Consider the following 13,993-nt stretch of genomic DNA (forward strand, 5'->3'; position numbering starts at 1 on the left):
TCGTCAAGGTGACGAAAATTAAATGCAGATTTTCACTTATATTATTATTATTATTTTATATATTTTAACTAAGAGTTTTGCATATAGTCATATCAAATGACTATATGGTTTTGCTAGGGATGCTTCTCAAACTAAACATAGATATAGAAGTTTATGTCTTTAAAATACTACCCATTCTACAACTCAAATATAAGAATATTTGGATAGCAGAAGGGAGTGTATTATCATCGTCACTTTCCTCTGACTTCGTAGAAATATAATACGAGTCCTCTCTAAACAAAATCGCCCAGATAGCGACATCAAGGTACCAACATGTGTGTATATGGGATGAATGACGGAAAAGAAACGCATTTCTTTTCCGTCATCGATAAATCTGAAGAGACGACAGGTGTTTAGCTGCAGCTAGAAAACGTAAAATTTGACGGAGAAAGCCATTTTCGAGGTGAGTTGTGTCACAGCAATAGATGAGTTGTGGAGTAGAGTAAATGGTTGTTTACTAAATTCGTGTTCAAGGAAACTCTGAAGAAATGGCAGATATTCTTTCTTTCTTTGCACTGGAGTGCACTGGAGTGGATTAGCAAAGTTCATTGTGTTTTGAGCACTGGATGCGAGACGTTCTCGTGACTGACTATAAATTTAATTTTAATCGCATTACAACACAGAGAAATAAACAGCATGTTTTATTGTCCCGATATTGCGTCTGCGTCACAGAGACCTTTTCAGAAATATAATATGAAAATTGAAATAACCCACAAAGTAGTCAAAAAAATTAGACTATTTTTATTATGTACGGCATAGGCCCTGTGATAGCGCAGGTGACTCCCTTTAGTTGTTGAGAGAGAAAGAGAGAGATACCTAAGAATTAGTTTCCCAAATCTTAGGAAGATTTTTGCCTCCCAAATGCGAATCAAAGATTAAGGTTTCAATCTGTACATTTATAGACTTTCCAATTCTATCATGTAACACATATGGTTCAGTGACAATATGCACTCTCATCACACCTCATCTACATTTAACGTAACGCAGGTAATAACGGAAGAAAGAATACTATCGTTCTTTCCAATACAGGGAAATATGTCTAGACAAATTAAATAGATATCACAATGAGTACGTTAAAATGTAAAGAATGGCAACTATTTTTATTCTATTTTTTTTTTAATTTCATCTTGCTGTTGAAAATATTTTGACGCAATCTTTACTTATTCGTTATTACATAGAAAAGGTTTCGGTATTAATATATGTAATACTTTTTAAATTTACCTTATTCTGAAAAGAATCTCCTTTCAATATCGCACAGAGAATAAAATAATCTTATGGGTTAAATGGACAGCAAAATAGATACGGCCAAGGATGTTGAATAGATTTTCACTAAAATGAATATAATTGAGGATATGTTAGGGATCGACTGTTCCCTTTAGGGAAGGTATGTCAGCAATATTTATCATTCTGAGCCAGTCCACCAGATTCAATTTCTAACACTGTTGATTCTGTTCTTCATTATAAAGAGACACCAGTACTAATAATTTTGTCATCACGATTCAATTGAATACAACAGTAAATCAGTACAAAATTTAAATATGCTTGTAATATATATGGACTAGAATAATAATAATAATAATAAATATATATATTATTACGTGACACTTCCGGGCGTCCAAAGACTCATCGAGGGAGGACACCTACTCTACATCTCTCTGTTTCCACCAACTACAACTAACCGCACCTACTATACACCAACGCCATCTACTGCCCGCCAGCAACACGAGTATTTCCACAGACAATCACAAACATCCATGCCCTCGCCGGGATTCGAACCTGTAGCGTTTTGACTAAAAAAGCGGATACGCTGACTGCTAAGCAAACCAGGCCGGCAATATGTAATACATATAATAATTGCATTTACTTAAAACACACATTCCTTTGTCTAAAGAGAAACTATTTTTTCGTGTAGTTTGTTCTGATTTCAAAATACAATCTACAGAATTTGAACTATCGCAAATTTATTTGCATTCGGTAATTACATGTGTGCAATTTTTGTTAAACATGTATAATTATTAGGGAAATTATCACTTTACTTCTTATTATCTTCCAAAGTATAACCAGGCTTACATAAAATGTAAACTTCTGAGTCTTATCAATAATATTATAATAAGTGATGTAATATTACGCAACAATATAAGAAACGAATTTGCGTGAAACCTCCAAAAATGGGACATCTTATTTTATCTCTCTATTGTGACGTAATAATGGTTTGCAGGGTATATATTCTCTCAGTTTTGGGCAACTAATCACAATATTACAGAAGGTCCTGTGGCCAGGTTGAAAGACATGGACATATGCATTCTATAGAGTCAGCTAATGATGATATCGATGATTTCCAATGGATTTTCTGGGGATTATTGTCCATGCATATCAGTTTGTTATTAATCTAACGGTGAATTTCAAATTTTAGATGCATGTGGCAGTTGCTAAGTCATGATGAAGTTCTAAGTAATCTTCAACTACTGTGATGCTGCTCGGTGAGGCGACTTCCTGAACAACGTATTGAGGAGAGAAGAATTCGTTATCTGATGCTTAAATGTATCAAGCTATGCATTGCTTTATTTCTGCGATGAACACTAACATATGAGTTGGTGCGAGTGCATAGAGTGATGATTAGTTGGAATAACGGCCTTCGTTCTTCAATAACTCTCGTTGGAGAATTGAATCTGAAATACGTATTATACCGTTGCTTCAACTGCAGCAGGGTCAGTAATGAAGATGATGATGGGCAGAATGGCTTGGAGGGTGAAGGTGGGTTATTATTATAAACAGTCTTGCTTGAATTCAGGATTGCTTGCAATCACTATTTGTTTTGAAATAGATAAATAGAATAAATAGAAAAAGTAACCATTTCTGAAAGAGAATGATTAAAACGTTCACAAAATTCAAGTAATTTGTTTTACTGAGATTTCAAATGTTATTGCCGCACAAGTAATGTTAACCTTAAAAATTCTTCGAATTCATTTTTTCATTCCGCGGGCGCGCGCGCGCTTGTGTGTGTGTGTGTGTGTGTGTGTGTGTGTGTGTGTGTGTGTGTGTGTGTGTGTGTGTGTGTGTGTGTGTGTGTGTGTGTGTGTGTGTGTGTGTGTGTGTGTGTGTGTGTGTGTGTGTGTGTGTGTGTGTGTGTGTGTGTGTCTTCACAGAGACGGGCAATATTCTTTGTCCTCCTAATGGCATATATTTAACTGTCATTAACTCTTTCAATTAAGTAAACGTAAAATTTTATCAACATATTGAATATAATTACCAACTTAAGATATGACCACATCTGTTAATGTTTTCATTAAAAATATTTAAGGTACAAATTAAAGTTACAGTCTTCTGTGCTATGTGTAACGTGTAAAGTGACGAAAAAGTGGGTACTCTTATTACAGAAACAGTCGAACTGTTGAATCGTCGTACTGGCGTCGAGCTATCTTTTCTTGATGCTAATGATGCACTTATTACACAAATATACCTAAAAAAAGGCTTCTCCCGTTATTTTTCCTTCCACTCTCACCGATTATCCATATATCAATTTGTTTCCTGCTAATGCAACAGAGGACCGGCAAGCAGGCTGCATTATTTTGCCATTAAACTCTGTTCCTAGATCACAGGGAGCAGTCGAGTAGTATGTTATGTGGTTAGCCAATAGAGTTTCTCATATTCTAACTTTAAATATAAGGACAATGCTAAAACCAGGGAAAAATCTGATAGAAAAAGTATTGTTAGGATTAAATGGGACATTGTGGATTTGGCTGAAACCCACTGGACAGAAGAAGGAGTTATAAATCTAAATTCAGAATAACTACTCTAGTCGGGTAGAGAGGACAATATACATAGAGGAGTCGCCATTTTAGTGAATAACAGTCTACAAAATGCAGTCATGGCCATAGAACCACATGGCCCAATAAAATGAACATTAAAATACCCATCACGAAAGATATGTTAATCGTGATGGGTATTTTAATGCCGAAATTAGGCAGTTCACCCCAGGCATGGAGGATGTGATGGGTAGGTTTGGAGTTGACAACAGAAATGGATGAGGAGAAACAATGTTAGAATTTTGTAAAGCAAATCTATTTAACTGCAATACACTTTTTTTCCATAGGTCTTCCCAAAAATACACATGGACCACATCAGATGGTATACAATAAAGAACTGTATTGATTACATTTTAATCAAACGCAACTGGAAAATCATCAGTGCAAAATGTTAGAACTTTAAAAACTCCAGATTTCGACACTGACCATGAACTGCTTGTGGCAAAAATTAAACTAAAATTCAAGTATCGTAAGTCATGAGCTCTTACAAACAAAATGGACCTGTCAAAACTGAAAGAGAAATTTATGCAAGACAGCTATCAAACATTAATAAGAAATGAGCTTATCCGATTAACCTATGATAATATACAAAATATATGGAAGAATCAAGATAAAAAAATTATTACCAGTGCTGGAAGAAGCATATTTGGTACAACATCAAGACCAAACCATGACTGGATAACCCCTGAAATTTTAAATATTTTAGAAGCAAAAAAGAGCAGCAACGCATATATTAAATATAAAAAATACAGACTAAAATAAACAACATTATAAGAACATTAAATACAAAATCGATAAAATGTGCATATCTGCCAAAAATGATTGGTTGGAGGAAAAAGCAAAACTCTGCGAAGAAGCTAATAAAAGAAATAACAATAAAACTGTATATAAAATTATAAAGAATTCACTAAGACCTATAAAAATAAATCACTAACAATGAAAGATAAAAACAATCTAGAAACTAGATCAATACAAAATATTAAAATAATTTGGAAGGACTACTATCAAACATTATTTCAAAAATAACATCAGGAGAAAAGTATAACAGAACAGATGATATATATATAAAGGAACCATGCATAACTGCAGCAGAAATTATAAATGAAATAAACCAAATGAAACTTTCGAAAGCTACGGGCAAAGATGAAATATCTATAGAACTTTGGAAATATGGTAGTAAGGAAGCCAATAACTTCTTAATGAAATTATTTGATCAAATTCTTTATACTGGAGTAATTCCAACTGACTGGAAAACAGGAGTTATTATACAAATTCATAAAAAAGGAGACAAAAGAATATGTGAAGATTATAGCCCCATAACACTGTTAAATTATTGCTATAAACTATTCATCCGAATTATACAAAAGAGAACACAGGTGCTTACTTACAGAAAAAAGAAGCATGGAGGAAAACCAAGCAGGATTCAGGCCACATAGATCCACTATAGACGACATCTTAATCATTAATAATATAGCAGAAAAATATTGGGAATACAACTTGCCCATATGCTGTTGTTTTATAGATTTCAAGCAAGCCTTTCATTCAGTTAATAGAAACAAATTGATCACTATCTTAAAAAACGTAAAAATGATAGTTTAACATTTATTACAAATTATTATGGAGATACCAAAGCTTTTATTAAAACGAGCAACATTAAAACCAAGGATTTCAGAATTGAGAAAGGTGTAATGCAGGGTTGCCCTCATTCACCTCAACTCTTTATCATCTTCCTAGAAGTCTGTAAAACCATAGCTGATGAACCAGGTCTAAAAATCAATTTCACCAACATTAATCACATCAAATATGTTGATAATATCATTATACTAGCAGACTCTAAATCACGATTAGAAAAAACTATTAATATCTTAAATGACTCCTGTAAAACCTATTGTATGAAAATAAATCTTTATAAAACAATTATAATGAAGATAGTTAGAGAAGGAGAAAATATTTCTATAAATCTCGAAAATCATCTGTTGGAACAAGTTAATAAATATGTTTATCTTGTCTCATTTCCAGTAACCATAACAATCTGGAAACAGTAAAACACAGGCTAAACCTTGGTTGGACCAACATGAATAAATTAAATAAAATATAGAAAAATATTTAAAAAATCCCAACAAGTCTACAACTAAAATTATATAAAACAATTATCATCCTATCGGCTACCTATGCTTCAGAAGCCTGGAGATTAACTCAACAACCAATCAAGAAACGTCAAGCATTTGAAATGAAATGGCTCAGAAAAATCAATAACACCCACTGGATGCAACACAAGACTAATGATCAAGTCAGAATAGACTAACTTCCCAAATGACATAATAGATACAATGATTAAGCATCAATTAAGATGGTTTGGTCACATCCAGAGAATGGCCCCTTATAGACTACCATATTTAGCTCGGAATGGATGTATAGGAAGTAAAAGACCTCGAAGCAGGCCAAGAAATACTTAGATAAAGTTGCTGAAAGAACATTCCCATTTGCCCAGCTACAGAGGTATGACTGAGGTGGCTAAAGATCGCGATAAGTGGAGAACATTTCTTCTTAGTGGACTCAATCCATTACTAAGCGGATGAGATGATGATGATGATGAGTACAGTGATCTAGCCTTACTTACTTAACTTCTGCTTCTTCTGAATGACTGCCCGATTCTTCAATTTATTCTTGCTACAAAGCCACTCCTGCTCTATTTGTCTTCATTTCGAATGCAAATAGAACTAAACTTGCTTTTCTAGTTTTGTATAACATCAAGCATTTTTTGTGAACTCTCTTTTCTATCTGAAAAATTTAGTCTCTGTTTTCATTCCTAAAGTTCAGGCACTCTATCCGGAACAATGTTTGTGCACAATCCTCTCCTTTGAATGGAGTTCTTTTATATTCTCACTCGTTACGAAGTAGAAGTTTCAAAAAATCAAATTTGAAGGCCCATTACAAAAACAATTAAGGTACTTATCTAGTTTCCCTTAAAGGAAGTATTATAGATTGGTATGTAATTACATATATTTATTTACACGCACATATTCAGACTCACTGCCTGTAATTTTCTTATTAAAGGTAAGTACTGTACACTGTTTTGAAAGACCTCAACAGACATCAAATGGGCAAAGTGTATCGTGCCACGTAACGAGTCACGTGTTTGTAGCCAGTAGAAATTGTGAGAATACCATTCTCTCAAGTCAGTGGAACTGTACCCGGGTGAAACGTTTGGCAAGATCATTTGCTAAAGGAGTTTCAAAGAGGCGTTGTGATAAGATATCATACTGCAGGCCTATTTTTTCTTCATATTATTGTTCAAAAATTGATCCATCTCAGGTCAACAATCAGTGATACCATACGGAGGATTCAACTGCAAGTGTTTACTGCAGTGGATGATTCACGACACTCACCGGACGTAACCGTAGGATGCTACGAAGATAATATGTAAAAACCGCCATTTGCGGTTTTTACACATTATCTTCGTAGCATGTGTTATTAAAGGATGTTATTTGTCTTTAATATATTATATTGTTTTAATGGTGGTTCCACGTTGGAAGATAGAAATATTCGAGCTAACAGTATAGTTTTTTGTGTTTGTTTGTTTGTTTGTTTTTGAAAGGTAATATTTGAAGTACAGTGACTGTGCTTGTGTTGATCGGTTCATTTATCAACAGTCAGTGAAATATCTTGACAAGATTGCACTATCATAAGCAAGATTTTTCCTTAAATTCGTAAGTAGTCGATACTCTTTGTAATCTAGCGAGTTTTCCTGAATATATATATATATATATATAATAAATTGTATATGTTAATAGTTAGGGACTATTTAGTCATGTTGTTCATCACCTTTAGTGGGAAGTGCTCTCCCTTAATTTCTTCCTGTATGAACAAATTATTTGGATTTTGCTCTAAATAGCTTTGCATTTATGACATGTGCAGACGCCACCCTTGGGTCGAAAGGAGTTAAAGAGTGTGTAGTTTGGAAGGGTGAGATGAATAGTGCTGGGGGAGGTGAAATTTGAGTTACTCCTAAAACGAGTAGGTTTGATTTTGTGGACTGAAGATTATGCTGGAAACAATTAAAGTTGGAGTTTAGGCCATGGATGTTGGTGAAGAGGATATGCAAGGTTCTGTTGAGGCATGTATTTACTGCAAGCTTGTGGTGGAACTCATATGCGCGATCGGGGTCAAGTGTCCTTTAACTTGTTATTTATCGACATTATTTATTTGGATGTGCTTGTCTGTGTGTCACAGGTCACTTTCACGTGACGTGGAAAGTTCATTCCGTCCTTTCTTTTCTTTCTAGATCCGAAACGATGGCATCTGCCAATATTTCTAGGATCAAAGTTGCATTCTCCTGCTAATTTTCTGATGTCATCTCTTCTTTTAATGATTTACCAGTTTCCATCAGAAAGTCCAAATAACAGCTTTGAGTCTTCTTTTTTCAGCCTCGATCAACTTGTGTACTGTAGATGCCATTAGGTCGCGTCGCGGAGTTCATTAGTGAACAAGGGTGTACTTGCGATGGGACGCTGATCGTCGTGTAGCTCAAGCTTAGTTTCCAGCGTTCGGATTTTGGAAAAGAATGTTTCTGTCATAGTATTAAGGGGTTTCTCGAGGATTTCGATTACTTTGCCTAAGAGCAGAAGCTGCTTAACAGAGAGTAAGCACAGTGAAGAGAAAAAGGCTGATTGAAATCGATAAAATGTTTGTACGCTGTTCATCTATTTTTGCTCAGGAAGCATGTAGTCAGTGGCAACAGAAATCGCACAATATACCTTTTTTCGGGAACTTCCGTTTTGCAGCTGCAGCACTTCATATTGTCATTGGGTTTGTCGGCGATCTACGCTGCTACTCTGACGCGACTCCAGGTACTCTTTCTTCTTTGGCCTTTATTTCCGCCACTTTTACTTCGTATGATAGGCATAGTGGGCGCTTTCAAGTGGCTGTTTTTTACTTCTAAGGATAACTGATTTGATGGAATGCGGTTACTTACAGGTTATGCATAAGCAGTCGGCTTTTTAGTACTCTCTGTTAGTTTTCCATTTACTGATTATTTTACATGAAAAACACTTGCAATAACAATAAAATGCGGGAACACAAGCTTAGTGTAGTTTATTCACAGGCACCCCCACCACCACAAGAGTGGTAGAGAAAATTACCAATTCCTACATTTAACTCCTACACTACCTTGAAGGTACTCAGCTATTAAGCGACCACGTCACTGCCGATCAACAGGAGGTCTACTCTCATACATCACCCCTAAACAAATGCCATGGAGAAATTTGGCAACTCTTGCGTGGTTGCTATTGACATCTCTAAAGCTTTTGTCTGGGTCTGTCACAAAGGCTTACTAAGCAAACTCCCATCATTTGGACTGTCTCAGAACTTCTGCAGATGGATTGCCAGCTTTCTGTCTAGAGGAATACTATGAGTGATGGTAGACGATTCATTTTCCCCTCTCCATCCAACTAATGCTGGAGTTGCACAAGGTTCTGTTCCTTCACCATATATCAATGACCTAATTCAGTTGACCTCCAACCCAATACACCGTTTGAAGATGACAGCACATTGCACTCCTCCCTTTCCTTTTACAAAATGTACTCTACGCAACGCACTTCAACCTACCGAACATCAATCACCAAATCTGAATCCAAGCCATCCTCCAATGGGGATCAAATAACCTAAACAACTTGAATGATGGTAAAACCCAGTTCTGTCTTATTTCTCACAAAAAAAGAATCATTTTCCCCCAGTATTATTTTTATTAACACTCAAATTTCCAGACAACATGAGGTTTCTCTTCTTGGAATTGCCCTGACATCAGACCTCTCCTTGCATAAACACATCACAACCAATTCATCCTCAGATTCCAAAAAGTAGGATTTCTCTTTAGTTCAAGACGTTAGTTCACCTCTAGCAGCTGTTACCCTTATACAAATCATAAATTCGCCCAGCTATCGAATACTGCTCTCACATTTAGAGTGGAGCTCCTAAATTCTCTCTGAAAATGCTCGACTCCATACAGAGGAGAGCAATTAGATTGATAAATGATCCATCTTGTAAAGACTTACTCCCCTCACTTCATACAGACGTTCGGTCTCTGCAATCTGTATTCTATAAACATTTCCATGACAAATGGCCATCTGAAATAGCATCAGTATTTTCCCCAATCAATAATAAGCTCATTGGAACATGTACAGATGCAGCCCAACACGTTTCACAGTACACCTTCAAACCCATAGAACAAGTTTCTTTTCCTCCTCCTTCATCCCTGCTACTGCTGAACTGTGGAACAGTCTTCCCCTGATGTATTTCCCAAGGAATGCAATATACAGGCTTTTAAATTGAAGTCAACAAGTTTCTTCTTTCCCATCCCACTACTCATATGCGGTACTAAAGTACTATAGGTTGACTACCCAACCTCTCGTATATGGGCCCAACATAAAAAATATTCAATGCGATTTAATATACATAGCGTTTCACTGTAGCATATAAAAGATCAGCATGTAATACAGAGTCACAATTTTGCTAAGTTGTTTCCATTTTGTTAGCGTTTGCCTATTATCAACATTTCGATTATTTGAATAAATTGAAGAACTATTCATCAGAGTTATTCAAAGGATATATAGTTGATTATAACGGATCTTTCATTTTAACACCTGGCGTTGGATGGATTCACAGATAATAATAATTTTAGAGGATTTCATAACAACAGGTGACAATTCTCTTAATCCAAACTTTATCAATTTGAAATTTACCCCTTCTTTGTTTTGGGTTTTTCATTTTTCATCTAGCTTACATTCATAGTTTTTCTTTTGCTCAGTTTCTCTGTTGGTTATAGGTTCCTGTTTTGCTTTTCATTTTGTTGATCCATGTGATGCCAAAATATACACTCGCATTGTCCTCTACTCAGTCACCCGCCCCAGCTATATTAAGTGTACTGTTCGAACCGTGTTCTTTGAAATATCTGGAATTTTAGAGGAACTGTGTTCTACTACAAACTAAGTCTACGCACAAATACGTAGAGTGGTGCTCTCTCACAAAACGATGCAAATCATTGTGACAATTTAACCAAGATCTCCATGAGCACCGGTAATAAACGCCACTTGGGCAATCCAAAGATGCTTCCCTTGTAAAATGAGACAAAGAGGAATATGAGATGTGCTTATTGAAGGTAAATTTTTCATCTATTCTTAATTCTAGGTATTTTAGTTCACTGGATACCTTGAGAACTTCTCCTTGAGAACTTCTCTTGAGAACTTGAGACTTGGTGCTATTGAGGGTACCTTTCTTCTCGCGTGCCCACTCTGCAATTTTAAAGAGTTCTTGGTTGGCGGTTATTTCTAACTGTAAGCATTCGCATTCGAGTGTCATTATCATCGCATCATCGACGAAAGCTATGACTTTTGTTTCAAAAGGAAGTCACAAGAACAAGTCGTACTAGATGTTCCAGAAACTTGGCCCACAGCAGGAATCTAGCGGACACCTCGTTTGACTTCTTTCGTTACAGATGTGGTTTCTAATGCCATGGTTGCTCGTCTGTTTGTAAAATAATTTTTTGTGAGGTAGAGTAAGTTTTGGGGCATTTTAAATCTCTTAAATGATTGATTATGGCTGGCCACAACGCAGTATCGAAGGCTCCTTTTACATGGAATGAGATCATAAGTGCGCCTTTCTTTTTGCTCTATTCTTTACCCTCCATAATTGCGTCTACTGTGTTTGAGGTCTAAATGCATATTCTTTTCTGCTTAATATGTTTCTTCAGCACATAAAGTGCATTATTCGGTTTATCAGAAGTTTTTCTACTACCTTAAAAGCAAAGTTTATGAGACTGATTGGTCTGTATTTGCTATTTCCGTCGGATGTTTCTTTTCCTGGTTTGATTATTATGGGTAAAATTTTAGAGCCTTTCCATACTAAAGGAAATCGCCCTCTTTCTCGGCATCATTGTAAACTCTTGTCATGAACTCGGGGAATTCGACAAAGACTCTTAGGAGTAAATCGCTGGTTATTTAGTCCTCTCCAGGAGTTTTTATTGGATCCATTAAACTTAATACTGACTCGATTTCAGTAGTTGTAAATAGGTCGTCGTTAGGACGGTCTATGCTTCTTTTCATTCTTTTTCTATACGTTTTTTGGATTTCTTCATCTGTTAATTCATCGTCATCTGGAATGTACTTCTTTATCATAATAGCTGTAGTTTCTGCTAAGTTTGTAGTGTAGATGTCGTCTGTTTTTTTGATAGTTGATAATATAGGAGTTGTCTTATTCGTAGTTGCTGCTAATTTATATACTGGTATATATTCAGATGCAAGGATTCGTTTAAACATTACAGAATTTATTTCATGATTCTCTTTCCGCATTCGTAATTTTGGATTGATAGCTCTATTTGGCTTTATAGTAATTCTGTCTTCTACTATCTCTTAAATCTTGACCAAGACAGAGTTCTTTGATATAGTCGTCTGAGTGCGTTAATACGTTTTCTTAGGAAAATAGTTCATCGTCCCACCAAAGTTCCGATTTTCTTCCATCGATGTTTAGCTTCTTCATTGTTCTGAGTGTTTGGTCGCTGAAGTTTACAGAACTGATGAAAGCACAGAAGCAAGAAACTCTATATGTGCTTGTGCTGATGCTCAGATGGCTAGGTTCTTGTCTAACCTGAGTTGTTCCCTTTAAAGTTATGTTCTGAGATTAGGATGGAAAACTTTCGTTTTAATGCTTTTATAAACATCTGTAGCACACTTTTATAACATACAAAAAACAAAACAATAATCTAAGAAATTCGACTATTTTACGCCAAAATTCATATGAAGGGAATCGGCCCTCTGTGGGTGTAGTTGGCTGAACTTAGCTGTTGAGCGAGACAACTAAACATTAGTTTCCCAAATCTTAGGAAGATTGCCTCGCAAATGCATTTTCTATCAAACATTAAGGTTTTAAACTATACCTTTATAGATTCTCCAATTCTATCACGTAACACATACTGTATATGGTTTCTCAATTACATCAGCATCCTCAAATAGATGTTGTAAATTCAAGAACGTTAATCAGAGAAGAGAACTTTTATGAAGTTCGTAAATAGGAAACATCTACAAAGTCTAAAGTGACAATACGCACCCTCAGCACACCTCATCTAAATTTAACCTTACGCAAGTAATAACGGAAGAAACAATTTTATTTTACTCTCCAATAAAGGGGATTATGTGTAGAAAAATTGAGTAGACACACACTTAGTACGTTATATGTAAAGATTGCCAACTAACTTTTTGTTTTATTTCATCTTGCTGATGAAAATATTTTGGAAATTGTTTTTTATTCATTAGTAATTTGAAGAGGTTTCAGTATTACTGAATGTTATACTTTTTATTCTTCTCTTATTCTGATGAGAATATCTCCTTTCAATACCGCACAGAGAATAAAATAATCTTTCTATGGAGAAAAGGGCATCGTAATAGATTCTACCAAGTATGTGCAATCCCTCTACACTAGAATGAACATAATTAAGAATATATTAGGAGTGGATTGTTGTCTTCAGAAAATAGAAAATTAGTTCAAAATTTAAATATGCTTCTACTATGTGGACATTAATAATAATAATAATAATAATAATAATAATAATAATAATAAGCGCATTTACCAAAATACGGATTCCTCTGTATGAAACGCAATTTTTTTTTATTCTGATTTCAAAATGCAATCTACAAAATTTTAATTATCGCAGAATCGTTTGCTTTTCTCACTTGTGTTTATGCAATCCTTGTTAAATATGGATAATATATTAGGAAAACTATCTCCTTACTTTTCTTATATTCCTACGTATAACCTCGTTAATTTAAAATGTAAAATTAACAGTTTGATCAACAGCACTTACCAATAATATGATAGAAGGAAAATAACACTAAACAATAATGTTATATAAAACATTATTGTTTAGTTGTGATATATAATTAACAATTATTGTTTTGTTGTGATATGTAATTAACAATTATATATCACAACAATATAAGAAACCAATCTACGTATTACCTCCAAAAAAGATAGATCTTATTTTATATCTCTATTGTGACGTAATAATGGTTCGCTGACTATATATTTACTCCATTCTGAGAAAGAAAGAAGGTGGGTAGTCTAGGTTGAGAGACATAGACAGAGTCGGTAATTGACGA

The sequence above is a fragment of the Typopeltis vanoorti genome, chromosome 14, assembly GCF_054136105.1.
Source record: "Typopeltis vanoorti isolate ZY-2024b chromosome 14, IOZ_Tvanoo_1.0, whole genome shotgun sequence".
Taxonomy (NCBI): domain Eukaryota; kingdom Metazoa; phylum Arthropoda; class Arachnida; order Uropygi; family Thelyphonidae; genus Typopeltis; species Typopeltis vanoorti.